Source organism: Gossypium arboreum, chromosome 6 (assembly GCF_025698485.1).
Source record: "Gossypium arboreum isolate Shixiya-1 chromosome 6, ASM2569848v2, whole genome shotgun sequence".
In the NCBI taxonomy this organism is placed as follows: Eukaryota; Viridiplantae; Streptophyta; class Magnoliopsida; order Malvales; family Malvaceae; genus Gossypium; species Gossypium arboreum.
In genome coordinates this window covers 35,382,066-35,396,391 of record NC_069075.1, presented here as the reverse complement: position 1 = coordinate 35,396,391, position 14,326 = coordinate 35,382,066, and the positions used below count along the sequence as shown (strand labels likewise).

Below are 14,326 nucleotides of genomic sequence, written 5' to 3'. Positions count from 1 at the left end.
TGGAGAAGTCCTAGGTTTAAAACCTGGACTCTAGCAAAAAAAAATTGGTTTAAGGTGAATCAAACCCTGGGTGTAGTAGGTAGGCCTTAAGAATATTGTTGGAGAAATTGTGACACAAAAAGCCTTGTGGTCTAGTGGCAAAGTAGCGCCACATAAGAGGCAGGAAGGTTGCGTTATAGAGGTGGCAAGGAGGTCCAGGGTTCGAAACTCATGGCAAGCGAAGAGCATTTATTTTGCTAACAAGGGGTGGCAAGAGTTGGTGTTGAATTTAAACTCTGATAATGGAGGGATCCCACATCGAAAAGCTAACATAAGAGTGGATGCGAAGCTGGCTTTAAATAGAGAGAACCATGAGGAGAGTAAAGGTACCTTTCTTGGCTGATCCCTTTCGCTGTATGGCGTGCTCGTTTGGGTTGGGCGTCGGCTAAGAGTGCTCGGAGCGTGGATTAACTCTAGTCTCCAATCAGGTGTGTATTTATCACTACTCTTATTGTTGGATGGCTACTTCGGGCCGCGATGGGTCGAAAGGGGCCATGTGGGCCTAATGGGCCTACGGGCCCAATTGGATAAGTTGTTTGATTGTGTAGTAAATATTGGACTAGGCTAGGTGAATCGCATATCTGTGGCTAGGTTTGGGCTAAAAGGGCCACACGAGCGTGTGGGCCCATTTGGTGAGAATAGCTTTAGGCCCATTCGTATTGTTATCCACATTTATAATACTTTAGTTTACCAAATTCTGAAATACCCTCAACTTGTAAAATTCCCGAGTACCCCGATTTATAAAATTACCCAAATATCCTCGATTTGTAAAATTACGAAATACCCTCGGTTTGCAAAATTCTTTGAAATACCTCGATTTGTAAAATTCTTTGAAATACTCTGTAAGATAGAATTACCATTTTACCTCGATTTCTGTAATTATCGTTTTACCCTCGATTTATAGAATTACTATTTTTACCCTCGATTTACAGAATTACCGTTTTACCCTTGATTTATAGAATTACTATTTTACCTTCGATTTACAGAATTACCGTTTTACCCTCGATTTATAGAATTACCATTTTACCCTAGATTTATAGAATTACCGTTTTACCCTCGATTTACAGAATTACTGTTTTACCCTTAGTTTACAAAATTACCAAAATACCCTCGATCAGTAAAATTACCAAAATACCCCTGGTTTGTAAAATTACTAAAATACCCCTGGTTTGTAAAATTACTAAAATACCCCTGGTTTGTAAAATTACTAAAATACCCCTGACTTGTAAAATTACCAAAATACCTCTGATTTGTGAAATTATCAAAATACTCTTGATTTGTATAATATCGAAATACCCCTGTAGGGTAGAATTACCGAAATACCCCTGAAGGGTAGAATTATCGAAATACCCTTGTAGGGTAGAAATACCGAAATACCCTTGTAGGGTAGAATTACTGAAATACCCCTGTAGGGTAGAATTACCGAGATACCTTGTGAGGTAAAAATTACCATTTTGCCCTAGGGTGTTAAATGACTATTTTGCCCTTCTTGCAAGTGGTGACTTGGATTTGTGTGGTTGTGAATTTGATTGTGAATATATGTTGGTGATATGAATGACTTGGTGTGGTTGTTTGATTCAAATATGGGCGATATTCGATTACGTATGTTGTATGCCATGACATTTATATCATTGCATGGGTTATGGGTTATCTTGATGGAGGAAATCTTGAAAGTGGCTTGTCCACGTCTTGGAGGCTTTGCCTCAACTTATCGATATCCGAGCGACAATCTTTGCAACTGTGGAGTGTAGAAATTTGGGTGGGTTGAGCTACTCCCACATGGAGTGTAGGGCTGGTACGGGTGGAGTGTAGCGGTTGGTTATAGGCTAGGTTGGGATTGCATTCACATTCTGATTTTGATTCTGTTACTTGATACCAATTCGATTTTGATTACATTTCGACATCGATTCGATTCGTCACCTAATTCGATTCGATTCGATTCTAGTTCGATAATGTTTCTTATTCTGTAATGGGTTAAAGCCCATCCGGTACTGTCTGTTATAATGGGCTATGGCCCAATTGGTACTGAAACTGTAAGTAAGGCTGGGGCCAGACGTTTAATTCTTTTATATGACTGACTGTTCCTTTTTATAGTTGGGGATTTCATACTGAGTTTTCGTAAACTCACCCCGTTTATTAACCTTTCAGGTAATTTCCAGCCTTAGACGGATCGGGGCTACGAGGGGCTCGGAGGAAGCCACACACACTATTTATGTTATAGTTTTGATTATTGCTTTTAAATGTTTTTATGTGGGTTGTTGTAAAGCCGTTGTAATTTTCTGGATTTCAAATTTGGAATTTTATTTATTGTTCTTATAATTGCTAGTATTAGAACATGGTTTTCCAAAGCAACTACTGTTGTTCAAAACATCACGTAACCGCAATTGTTTTTAAATTAAGTGTCCACCACTGCCAGGATTTTTTTTACAAAGTTGTTAAGAATGATATTCAGCTGAGGTTTTCTAACAAGGTTTAAAAAAGGGTACAAGTTTTTAATTACTAAGAAGGGTTTTTAATGGAAACATGGTTTCCGAAAAACACTTCAATGTGACACGCCAGATTCGAGCCAAACTACCAGGCCGGGTTTGGGGTGTTACAGTTAGTAAAAACAATAATTTTCTTGACGGCTTCTAGCAAAATTATCATATATAATATGAACTCTATTATTGTGCTACTGGCTCAGTCTTCAAGCTGCTCATGCTTGTAGTAATGACTTCATATCAAATGTATTTGATGGCATCTGATCTTATGTCATTGGCCAAGTCTAGAATGTTAATCACCCATTTAAAGAATTAAAACTATGATAAGCCAAGTGTTATCTATAGGTGATGTATGTTTTTACTAGGTTTAATTTATATCCTCAATGATTAATATCCAATCTTAAGATAAGGACAAAGACTAAGATTATTCCCTTCTTTTCTCAATGGAGATGCTTTTTTCCAATACTTGACTTAGTAAAATTCAAGTTAAAAAGAAAAAGAAACAACGTTTTATTGTGGTAGTTAATGAGTGGTATTTGGTTCTTAAAAACTACGATAACCCTTTTAATTCATGTCAAAACTCAAAATAGCTTCCATCTAACTTTCATTAAACCTTCAACCACACGTTACTTTTTAGAAAAAATAATCCATAGCTACCCGTCTCCCAAGTGTAATTCAATTACTTGCACCAAGAAAAATATTGCAAAATTATCTCCTTGTCCTAATATGTTTTATATTTCAAATTTTTTGAGTTACCAACTTATTTCATCAGAGAAGCTTGGGCCTGTTAAAGTGCTGAGGTCCATTTGAAGGAAAAAATTTTTGTTAACAAGTTCAAACTTTACCAACCATTTAGTTGATATTGAGCGTACATTAGAATTTGTAGGTAAAGCATGTAAGTTAGAACGACAATCAAATAACACGTCAAAGGAAATTGATCTTAATGGACTTTACCATTGGATGCATAATAGTTTTAATACGAACCCAAAAGGAATCCACGTGCTTAATGTCACCAAGATTATGGAATATTTATAGGATGGCAAAATTCGAACTGTTCAATTAAATAGATAATTGATTCGTTTTATTTGGAATTGATTTTTTATTTTTTGAAAACTGGATGTGGGGGCGAGATGGTATGATTTTTTTTTCTTTTGATAGTAAGTATGAAGCAATTATGGTAATTGGTTGTCTCATCCTGACCCGCTCCACTATATGAAATTATCATTTTATCTTTGTATATATAGACTATTAAAAGGGTAAATATATAATAATGTAATATAGAAAAATCCATATATTTTATGTTTAAATATTTATTTGACTTTAAAAAGATTGAAAATATTAAAGATGAGTAGCAAAAATTAAATTGAAGCAGAGTGGGGTGGGGTAAATGTAATGCCCTAAAAATTTGAGGGTTGTTTGTTAAATTTTAACATAATTAAGTCTCTATATTTGTGGCTAAGTGATCTGTTTGTATGTTATAGGTTAGAGGTTCAAACCATACTTGTGTTGCTTTGTTTGACTTGACCTTTAGCGTTGAACATTTGACTTAAGTCTATTTCGGCATTAATTTGGGTTAAGAATGAGCTTGTTGGCTCAATGGTTGAGCTTTAGTATACTTTTTAGTTCTGTGTTCGAGTCTCTACGCATGCTTTAAGGAAATATTTTTATGCTACTTGATAAAAGCCTATTAGTTTTTGTTGTTTTAAAACCGATGTTCTTTAACTTTTTCTTTTTCTTCTTCTTCTTTTGTTCTTCTTGTTCTTTTCTTCTTTCTTTCTTCTTTCACCTTTCTTTCTTTTTCTTTTTGCTTGCTTTTATAAACTGTTATTGACTTTAATTGAGAATTCTACATTGTTCGTTGCGTCGTTTGAAAGGTTGTTGCGTAAGTTCTGTCGTAATTTTCTTTTGTTTTTGCAAAATTTCGTTGTTGTTTTTCGAAGTTAGAAATTACTGTTGTTTGTTTGAATTTTCGTTAATTGTGCGATTGGGGTTTTGTTAGGAAAAGGTCTTGTGGAAAATATTCTTCCAGTAGTCTAAATTTGAGTAATTGTTGTTGATTCATTGGTAAGTGTTAGTTGTTATGGGGGTTTGCATTGAAGTTCACAACATGTTGGGTTGATTGTTGTTCTTGTGCGAATTGTTTCGTTTAAGTAGTTGATTAAACCTTTGGTTGTCATTTTTAGGCTTTGGAATCACTCTTGTTGCTTCTGTGTTGAATCCGTATAAAGTGTGTAACGAAAACACAATTTTCTATGAATTTTTAATACCGAAAAACATGGCTCTCGATGCCACACGGTCGTGTGCCAAACTGTGTGGTAGGTCGTGTAAGCCACACGGCAGTGTGTCAGGCCATGTAACTCACTATTTGCCAATTTGGGTCACATGAACCAGGTACACAGGTGTGTGTCCAAGCCATGTGAGGTAAATTGTGGATCAAAAATCACACAAATATGTGTTGGTCTGTAGCTAGACTGTGTAACTCATTATTTTGGGACACATGGCTATGTGTCAGATGGTGTAGCAGGCCGTGTGTGGTAATGAGATGGGCACACAGGCATCTTCCAGGCCGTATGGACTATGGGCCAGCCACCTAGGCCGTGTGAATCTACACGGGCATGTGGGCCAAAAATTAAGATTTTTCCCTATGGCCATAATCATCGTTCTATTCAAACGTAGGCCTATCTTAGGGCCTGTGAGATCTAAAATAGACATTAAAAGTGTTATCTAACAATTTGTTACAGAGTAATCTATTATTCTGATATATATACATTTGCTATGAGATATGATAAATTAGTGTGATTGCATTACATGAGCATGATCTAAAATTGTATTATTGTATACTTGTATTTGATATCTATTAAATCCGGTGGCTAAGCCGCGTACATTTCTAATTTTGGCGAATTATTGCATTTTGATCTGGCAGCTAGGCTACAAGTATTCTGAAATGTGACATGCAGTCACTATGCGATGTGTAGGGATGGATGGGTACTTCATATTTTATATAGTGTATAGGGATGGACGGAGATGGTGTGTAGCGATTAGGGGTAGGAATCTGCATCTGTATCTGAACTATTCTGCAATTGTATCAGATATCTTCTGTTTCTATTTCTGTATCTGATTTTGAGAATTAACTGACTAAAGTGGAACTGAAATCATATATGTTATATTACTGTTTAATTAAGGATATAAGTTACACACTGAGTGAAAACTCATTTTATCTGTTTGTTTGGATTACAGGTAACCCACAGGCTCAAGCAGGTCGACTGTTGATTTCTAGTAGTAAAAGGTTGGCTTATTTTGATATGAATTGATGTAGCCTCTAGACTTGGCCTAAACTTCTAAGCTAGGTAAAGGGTGTTACAATAAAGATGGATGCATCCAACATTAAAGAAGGTGGTAGTGGTTTTCAATATTATTCATCCATAGTGGAGCGAGGTGGATGGTGGTGCAAAGCATGCCAATTGCGAAGCAGAGGTGGATCTAGCAATATTCACTCTGTAACACTCTAAACCCTGCCTAGAAGTTATGACTGAATGTTGAGGAATCACATTAACTTGTTAAAAAGCCTTTGTTTTGATCGAGCTAAAAGCGCGTTTCGAAAACATGAAATTATGGCGAAACTCTTATAGACGTTTTAGAAAAAAAAACCCAAAGTTTGAAAACACTTAATTAAAACCCAGAATTCGAATTCAAAGTCGCACGTTTTGAAAGCGCTAATGTGGCTAGATCATTTTAAGTATTAAAACAAACATTTTTTTAATACCATTTGTTTATTTACAGAAAAACACTTTAAGGGTTACTTAGCTTATAGAAGAAAACTTCCAAATTTTAAATTTAGAAACATTGAATTTTAATTTTTTTTCCCGCGAGGTTTTACAGTATCGTTTTCGCAAATATCTATATTGACAAATTAAACGGAAACCAAAACAAACCTAAAAAAAATTTACAGTCCCCCAAAAGCCTAAATCTAATAATTACGAAAATCACCAATTTTAGTTTAATTGATAAAACCATCCAAGCTCCTGAACATCGCCCGACTCTAATTTATCGATTACTTGAAATGTCAAAAATAAAACATAAGGGTGAGCTATAAAGCTCAATGTATAGCTAAAACTCAAATTGAGATTACACACATTATGATATACAAAATAGAAAACCATAGAAAATTTCATAATGATCAGTCAAATAGAATTGAGTATGCATGATTACGCCAATGCAATATTTTTCAGAAAATCATAATGCGGACTTTTCAAGAAACGTCCTACCCAACTCCACTACACACCAAAATAGATTTCTCTCCCGAACTCATCCATCCAAAACACACTAAAATTATCCCGGGTTTCCCGGCAACAATGGCTTAACAATATGCAGTAAAACTGCCAAATCAAATATATGTGGTCAAGCCACTAAATACGCAAATCATTAAACTGCCAATACAGAATCTTCCTCCTTCAACATTATCCCAGACCTCATGCAATGTATCATGGAATGCATGTACAAAATTAGAATGGTGAGCATGTAGGACATGCTGACGCATAGTAGTAGAAATAAATGGCATGGAAGTCCATGCTCTACAAAACAGATTTATTAAAGCTTGTAGAAACACATCAGTTTTGCCATGAAATCACATGCATGGTTACATAATAGATTCAGAAATAATAATTAACAAAATCATACATTATACAAACTTATACAGACATAGCAAACCAAAACATACCACCATAACTACTAGTATCATAACATGCAAATATATATTACAAATACTCTAAACACATCAACAAAAAAGCATATTCACTGATACCTTGTTTTCAGGTCTTAATTAAGTGGTACGAACCTTACAAAAAGGCTAAATACAAGTATTGAAACAAAACAGACCAAAACAAGAATTTTTAGAAAATGCCTACAGGCCCATGTGGCCCACACAACCCAAAAGGTTAGATCGTGTGCCCACACGATCCAAATAGCCCAAACCATGTATGACACATGGCCTACTACATAGCCTAGCACATGACCATATGGCATCGATAGTTTAGTTTTTGGCTTTCTGTCATTAGCTATTTTTCGAGTTTTTCTATACACAACCTTGACAAATTTTAATGTGAGTACTACCGCGCGAAATCCAAAACCTTCAAGAAACAGCAGCCTAATAACGATCTTAGGTTGTCGGAGAACTAACCACCTTGCCAAGTTTCACCTCAATAATGATCGAAATCACAAGAGAAAAAGGAAAAGAACAAAGTGTTGAACGTCACTAAAAACAAATGAAACCAACCAAAGAAAAATAGAAATAAAATAACAATAGGAGCTAGCAAATGGTGGTTGGAAAAACAAAGAAAGAGAGAGGAAAAAAAACTAATAAAAGAATAAAAAACAACTTGGGAATAAGGATGGAATAAAGCAACGCAATGTGGAAATTTTGGAAAAAAGAAATTTACAGTAAAGGTTTTGATCACAAGACCTTAAGCACGCTCAACTAACACTTAACCACTACAACAAATTAATTTCTTGATAGAATTTCACAACTTTTAACACAAAAACAAAGCATGACCACTCTCACACTTCATTAATCCGATTTTTAGGATGTGACACACTCTCACCTCACTCCATTGCCATCCCTACATATTTATGATATGAATGAAATATTTACGTATTAGATTTATAAAATTTTTTATGAATATTAAATGTCACTTTGGTTGAAATTGCAAAGTTAAGGAAAATAAGATTTTAAGATCTTGAGTCCAAATCCTATTATTTGGTTGTAATTTTTTTCTAAATTGTGAGTAAAAAAAAAAAGGAAAACCTTTAAAATTATATTTGTTTCTTTTATAAAAATATTAGGCTTTTGATAATTTCACAATTGAATTAGAATTTGATTGAGAGTGACATCAACTCAGTCAAAACTTTAAATAATAGTATATATATTTGTTATGACATGGTAGGGTTCACTATGCCCATTGAGGCTAATTTAATTCTATAAAATTTCTTTAACGCAATTGATGCCTCATCAGCCTTTGATTAAAGGTGATATCGATCGAGTTCACTCGGGTTTTTTGGACTTTTTAAACCATCCAATATAATTCGTTTCAGTTATCAAGTTTTCCATATTAATTTTTGAATAATTTCACAATTGAATTGGAATCTAATTGAGGATGGCATCAACCCAGTCAAACCTTTAAATACTATTATAGATATAGATTTGTTATGACATGGTAGGGTTCACTAAGCCATTGGGGTTAATTTAATTCTATTAAACTTCTCTAATACAATTAACACCTCACCGCCTTTAACTAGGGGTGATATCAGTTCCGTTTGGTCGGGTTTTTTGGATTTTTTGAATCACCCATTATAATTTGATTCAATTCAGTTATTGGATTTTTCATATTAATTTTTTGTTTAGGATTTTAGACTCATTTTGACAAAATGAGCTTTGCTTTATGTCTTTTGAGTATTATTTGACAAAATTTTAAAACAATTTTCACAAATATTTCTAAAAATAAATAAATGTTTAAGAATTTTCAAAATATTTTTACTATTTTAAATATAAAATATTTGCTTCTATATCATAAAAATTTAAATAAATTATATATTAAATAAAAATAAAATTCAATTCGATTTCAAATAACCACGATTTTTAAACTTATATTTAAATACTTCAATTCGAGTATTAAGTTTTTCTTAAAACAACATCTTTTTTATTCTAAATAACGGTCCAATAATTCTATTTCGTTTTCTTTATTTATTGCCAGCCCACTGGATGATTAATCTGAAACTTGAGGGCTTTTGTCTTGGGTCACACATATTCGATAGATGAAGGACATATAGTTGACAAAAACTATTTATGTTATTATCAAGGACACTTAATCTCGATTTTTAAACTTTAGATAAATCTATTACTTCTTATTTAGAAAAATCCCTCTCCTCTGCTACTCATGAAAGAGTTATAAATACAACTAAATTCACCGGCCAGACAAATATGTATAGGTTGCTAAGAGGCTAACACCTAAGAGATGCTAGTACGGTCTCGGCCAGCTCCACAATTAAGGTCCTTTTGCATTGGTAGCTGTGTTATTATCGAGGAGCATGGGTTTACATGTCCTTGGCCATGGACCCAAATCCAGCCAAAGACAAATGAACATGAGGACAAGCTTCTAAGATTTTGATGAAATAATAAATTAGCCTTTATATATGTAATTTATGGTAGCATATGTCCTCAGGTGTTGAATTTAATTTATGAGCTCTTCATCGCTTTACAGCGCTGTTTTTTCCAATAAAACTGTCTTCATGGCGGCAATAATGAGGAATTTGAATACCATGATTGTGAATTTCAGGGACAAGGGGCCCTCAAATTCCTGCTCTACCAGACAAAACCAGTTCAACACTACTTTAGGCTTATTTAACGTTCCCTTTGAAACTCGAATTTTTTTTATCCACTAGACAACCATCTTTTGGGTTCAAACCAGCTGTCTAAACCAAATCCAAAAGTTAGAAAATCTAGCATTTGGTTTTTCAAAAAGCTAATTTGAGTGTCAAATCATTAATTTTCTTCTCATTTATATAAATTAAAAATTAAAATATAATTGACATATTCAAATTAAATTTTATAAATAATTTATATTAGTTATTAAAAAATAGTTAAATTTATATTTCATATGTTATAAATTAACAACGGGTACTATAATTTTTATATTTTTATTATAATCTAAGTTGAATATTTGTTAATGTTGGGAAAGTTTTTGAAGTGTCAACTATCTGCCAATGGAATTGCCCACTTCCATCACCACTATGACAAAGTCCTACTTGTCCTATTTATAGTTGGCAATTTCTTGAAATAAAATCTTTGGGCTATGTTGATATTGTCAAATTATTCAAGTCCATAAATGAAGATCAATTCATCAGGAGGGACATATCTTAATGATCAAACCAAATCAAGTCATGTAACAACTTGATTTTGGGTTTAGTCGGAACAGTGGTTTCGAGACCACCAATCTGAAGTCAGAGAAAGTATTTTATTATTATTTTAGAGTTATAGCATGTTTATATCAGTGCATGAAAAATTTGGTGAAATAATTTTAGCATTTGTGAGCTTAATTGCGAAAAAAGACTAAATTGCATAAAGTGCAAAAGTTTTAATTTGATAGTTAAGGGTGTTAAATTGTCATGTATCATAAATTAGAGGTCTTTAAAGTAAAATTAGGCCATTATATAAGTGATGGCTGGCCAAGGGAAAAGGAATTCAAAGAGTCAAAGGTTAGGTAGGTGTTGGTGGCTTACTTAACAAAATAGAAATAAAATAAAAAAAAGGTGCTATCACTTTATCATCTTCTTCTTCTTCACCGATTTTCAGCATCAAAAAGGGGGTTTTAGAGAGCTCAAAATATTAGCCATTTGTATCTCTTACAAGTAAGTCATTTAGAAGGTTATTCTTGATGATTTTTGTATTTTTGAACCCCTTGTAACATGAACTTTCTAATAAGAGGACTATTTTGCAAAAATGGTTGAAAGTCTAGGGTTTTAGCATTAGAGTGTTCATGATGTTTTCTGAAATTTTATGGAAGAAAATGAATCATGGTTGTGAAATAAACAACTTTTGTGAAGAGATTTCTCATGAAAACCCTAAAAATGACCATTTTGCATAAGTTTTAAAATAGGTCATAAATGTAACACCCCTTACCTCTACCCAAGATCGGGACAAGGTACGAGGCATTACCGTGAATAGACAGGGCATTTTCAAAACACATGGATTATCAAATTTCATTCCAAATTAAAATCAATCAAACAAAATCATATTGTCCTTATTATGGACCTACGAGATCCAAAACATACATTAAAAACAATCCGAAACTAATTCGAGAACTTAAAAGAATTGAAAAACTGTAAATTATACATATTTTTGCCCCATGTTTAATGCATTTTATGGATGATTTCTCATTAGAATTGGTGAATTCGATGCTCCTAATGCTTTAATTTCATGTTTTATACTTAGGAGAGCATAGGAGAGCGAAAGGAACGAGAAAAGGGCCAAAAACGGAGAAAATGAGCCAAAGTACACAATCAACACGGCCTGGACCTCCTCACACGGGCAGACCACACAGTCGTGTCAATTTGGCAGGCTCAAGCATGGCCTGAAGTAATCAAACACGGGCGTGTGCCATGGACGTGTCCCTGCCGAGTCCAAGTTGAGTCCAATTCGGAAAAGGCCAATTTTGAGGATTTTTAGGCATTCCAAAGCCTATAAATACACCCTAGAGGAGGAGAAAAAGGGAGGCAGAGAAGAGGGATTAAGGAATTACTACTAGGAAGCCGATTGATCCATCTTAGAAGCCGGATTCATCATCAAAACTGAAGATCTCTCCTCAATTCCCCTTCAGGAGTTTTTGGGTTTTCTTTATATTCTTCTGAGATGTTTTCTTATTTAGTTATGAACTAAAACCCCTAAATACCTAAGGGGAATGAAACCTAAGACGAATCTTGTTATTATTTTCTGAATCGTATGATAAATATTTAACTTGTTCTTAATTATGTGTTCTTAATTCTTGTTTTGATATCACAGGATACTGTTTGAAGACATGCTCTTATTCAGAGGAGAAATAGACCCTGTCTAAGAGTACATTTGTCATAATTAAGCGGAGTTGATTGCGCGCTTAGAAATAGGGTGACAAGATTTTGCCGGATTAGGGTGAAACCTAATAAGGGGATTCATAGATCGAGTTAATACAACCCTAGAGTGTTAATTAGAGAAAAGGCTCGGTTATTCAATCTAAGGATTAGATGTTATTAGTATTGAATAGGGATAATAACATAACTTAGGGATCTCTACGGAACAAGTTGAATGAATAAATCGTCTGATTTGGAGCCAGAATAACAAGTAAAGTCCAGGTGGATTTTTCCTTAGGTATTGTCTTCATTCAATCGATTTTCCCAAAAGCAATTCCCTAATTCTATTCTTTGTATGTTCTTAGTTTAGATCATTAGTTAATTAAAACAAAACCTCTTTATTCTTAGGCTAGATAATAAAAAGACAGTCATTACTAGTACTTTTAGTTCCTTTGGGTTCGACAATCTAGTCTTGCTAAAACTATACTACTGTTTAATAGGTACACTTGCCTACATCGCGATAATAGTTAGTTCAAGAACGAGTAATTATAAATATTTAAAACCTATCACGAAATCACGCGATCAAGTTTTTGGCGCCGTTGCCGGGGAACTAAGATATTAGGAACGCTCAATTTTTATTACTTTAGTCATTTATTTTTCTTGAAATTTAATTTAATTTTTTTATTATTATTATTTATTAATCTACTCTTTCTTTCTCTTGGCAGGTTTTGATAGTTTATAACTAGAAGAAACTTGTCAGGGTCACTAATTTTTGACGAAGAAATCGATCCCACAGTTCATAGAAACCAAAGAGAAATAAGGCGAAGCTTAAGATACACAGAGAATGAGCAAGAAGACGATACTCAATCCCCAACCGAAGAGATGGCTGAAAACCAAGGTAATCATCTACCTCCTGCAATTGCGGTTAATCAAAATCCTGCTCCATGCACTATGTATGATTATGCTAAACCTTCTTTATCAAGAATTGAATCTAGCATAGTTAGACCTGCTATAGCTGCAAATACTTTTGAATTAAAACCTAACACTATTCAGATGATACAAAAATTTGTTCAGTTTGATGGTTTGCAGGATGAAGATCCCAACGCTCACTTAGCAAACTTTCTGGAATTTTGTGATACATTTAAAATCAATGGCGTTTCTGATGATGCCATTCGTCTTCGGTTATTCCTTTTTTCTTTAAGGAAAAAAGCTAAACAGTGGTTGAACTCGTTACCACGAGGGTCAATTACTACTTGGGAACAAATGACTGAAAAATTTTTACTGAAATATTTTTCGTCGGCTAAACTGGCTAAATTACGTAATGATATCTCTTCTTTTGTGCAGATGGATTTAGAAACACTCTACGATGCATGAGAGAGATAAAAGGACCTTTTGAGAAGGTGCCCTCACCATGGGTTACCACTTTGGCTCCAAGTACAAACATTTCACAATGGTCTGAATCTTTCGACTCGGCAAATGGTTGACGCAGCTGCTAGCGGAACCATCAACAATAAAACACCGGAAGATACCTATGAGTTTATAGAAGAAATGTCACTGAATAACTATCAGTGGCAAGTCATGAGGACAAAGCCAACGAAAACAGCCGGTGTTTATAACGTCGATTTGGTCACCATGCTCTCTAATCAGGTAGAATTCTTAAATAAAAAGATTGATGGTTTTCTTAATTCATCACAGGTTCACCCAGTAATGCAGTGCGAAGCAAGTAGTGGTGGAACAAACCATTCGGCATACCAACCTTATGGCCATAACATGGATAACGAGCAATTAAATTACATGGGTAATAATCCTCGACCTCAAAACAATCCATACAATAACACTTACAATGCAGGTTGGAGGAACCACCCCAATTTCTCGTGGGGCGGACAAGGAAATCAAAGACGACAACATCCTCCAGGCTACCAACAACCACCCTACCAATAGGAAAAGAAGCCAAATCTTGAAGAGATGCTCTCAAAGTTCATATCAGTGTCAGAAACCCATTTTTAGAACACCGAGCAGCACCTAAGAATCAACAAGCGTCGATCCAAGGGCTCGAGACTCAGATAGGCTAGCTTTCCAAACTAATCTCTGAACGACCACAAGGTAGTTTGCCAAGTAATACCGAACCTAACCCAAGGGAACAACTCAACGCAATTAATATTCAAGATGACGTATGAGTCATTGAGCCTGAACCAGAACCGATGCACGAAATT

At 34.5% G+C, this 14,326-nt stretch overlaps 1 long non-coding RNA gene and 1 other non-coding gene across 2 annotated transcripts; one reads left to right on the top strand and one right to left on the bottom strand.

The window, feature by feature from the left end:
• The first annotated feature begins 359 nt into the window (after window positions 1–359).
• On the top strand, window positions 360–2,373 carry LOC128293979 (uncharacterized). Its single transcript, XR_008284144.1, has 2 exons — window positions 360–467; window positions 2,188–2,373. It is a non-coding gene; the product is annotated as an uncharacterized LOC128293979 (long non-coding RNA).
• Window positions 2,374–13,424: 11,051 nt separating this feature from the next.
• On the bottom strand, window positions 13,425–13,531 carry LOC128294260 (small nucleolar RNA R71). Its single transcript, XR_008284574.1, has one exon. It is a non-coding gene; the product is annotated as a small nucleolar RNA R71 (small nucleolar RNA).
• Window positions 13,532–14,326: the final 795 nt, after the last annotated feature.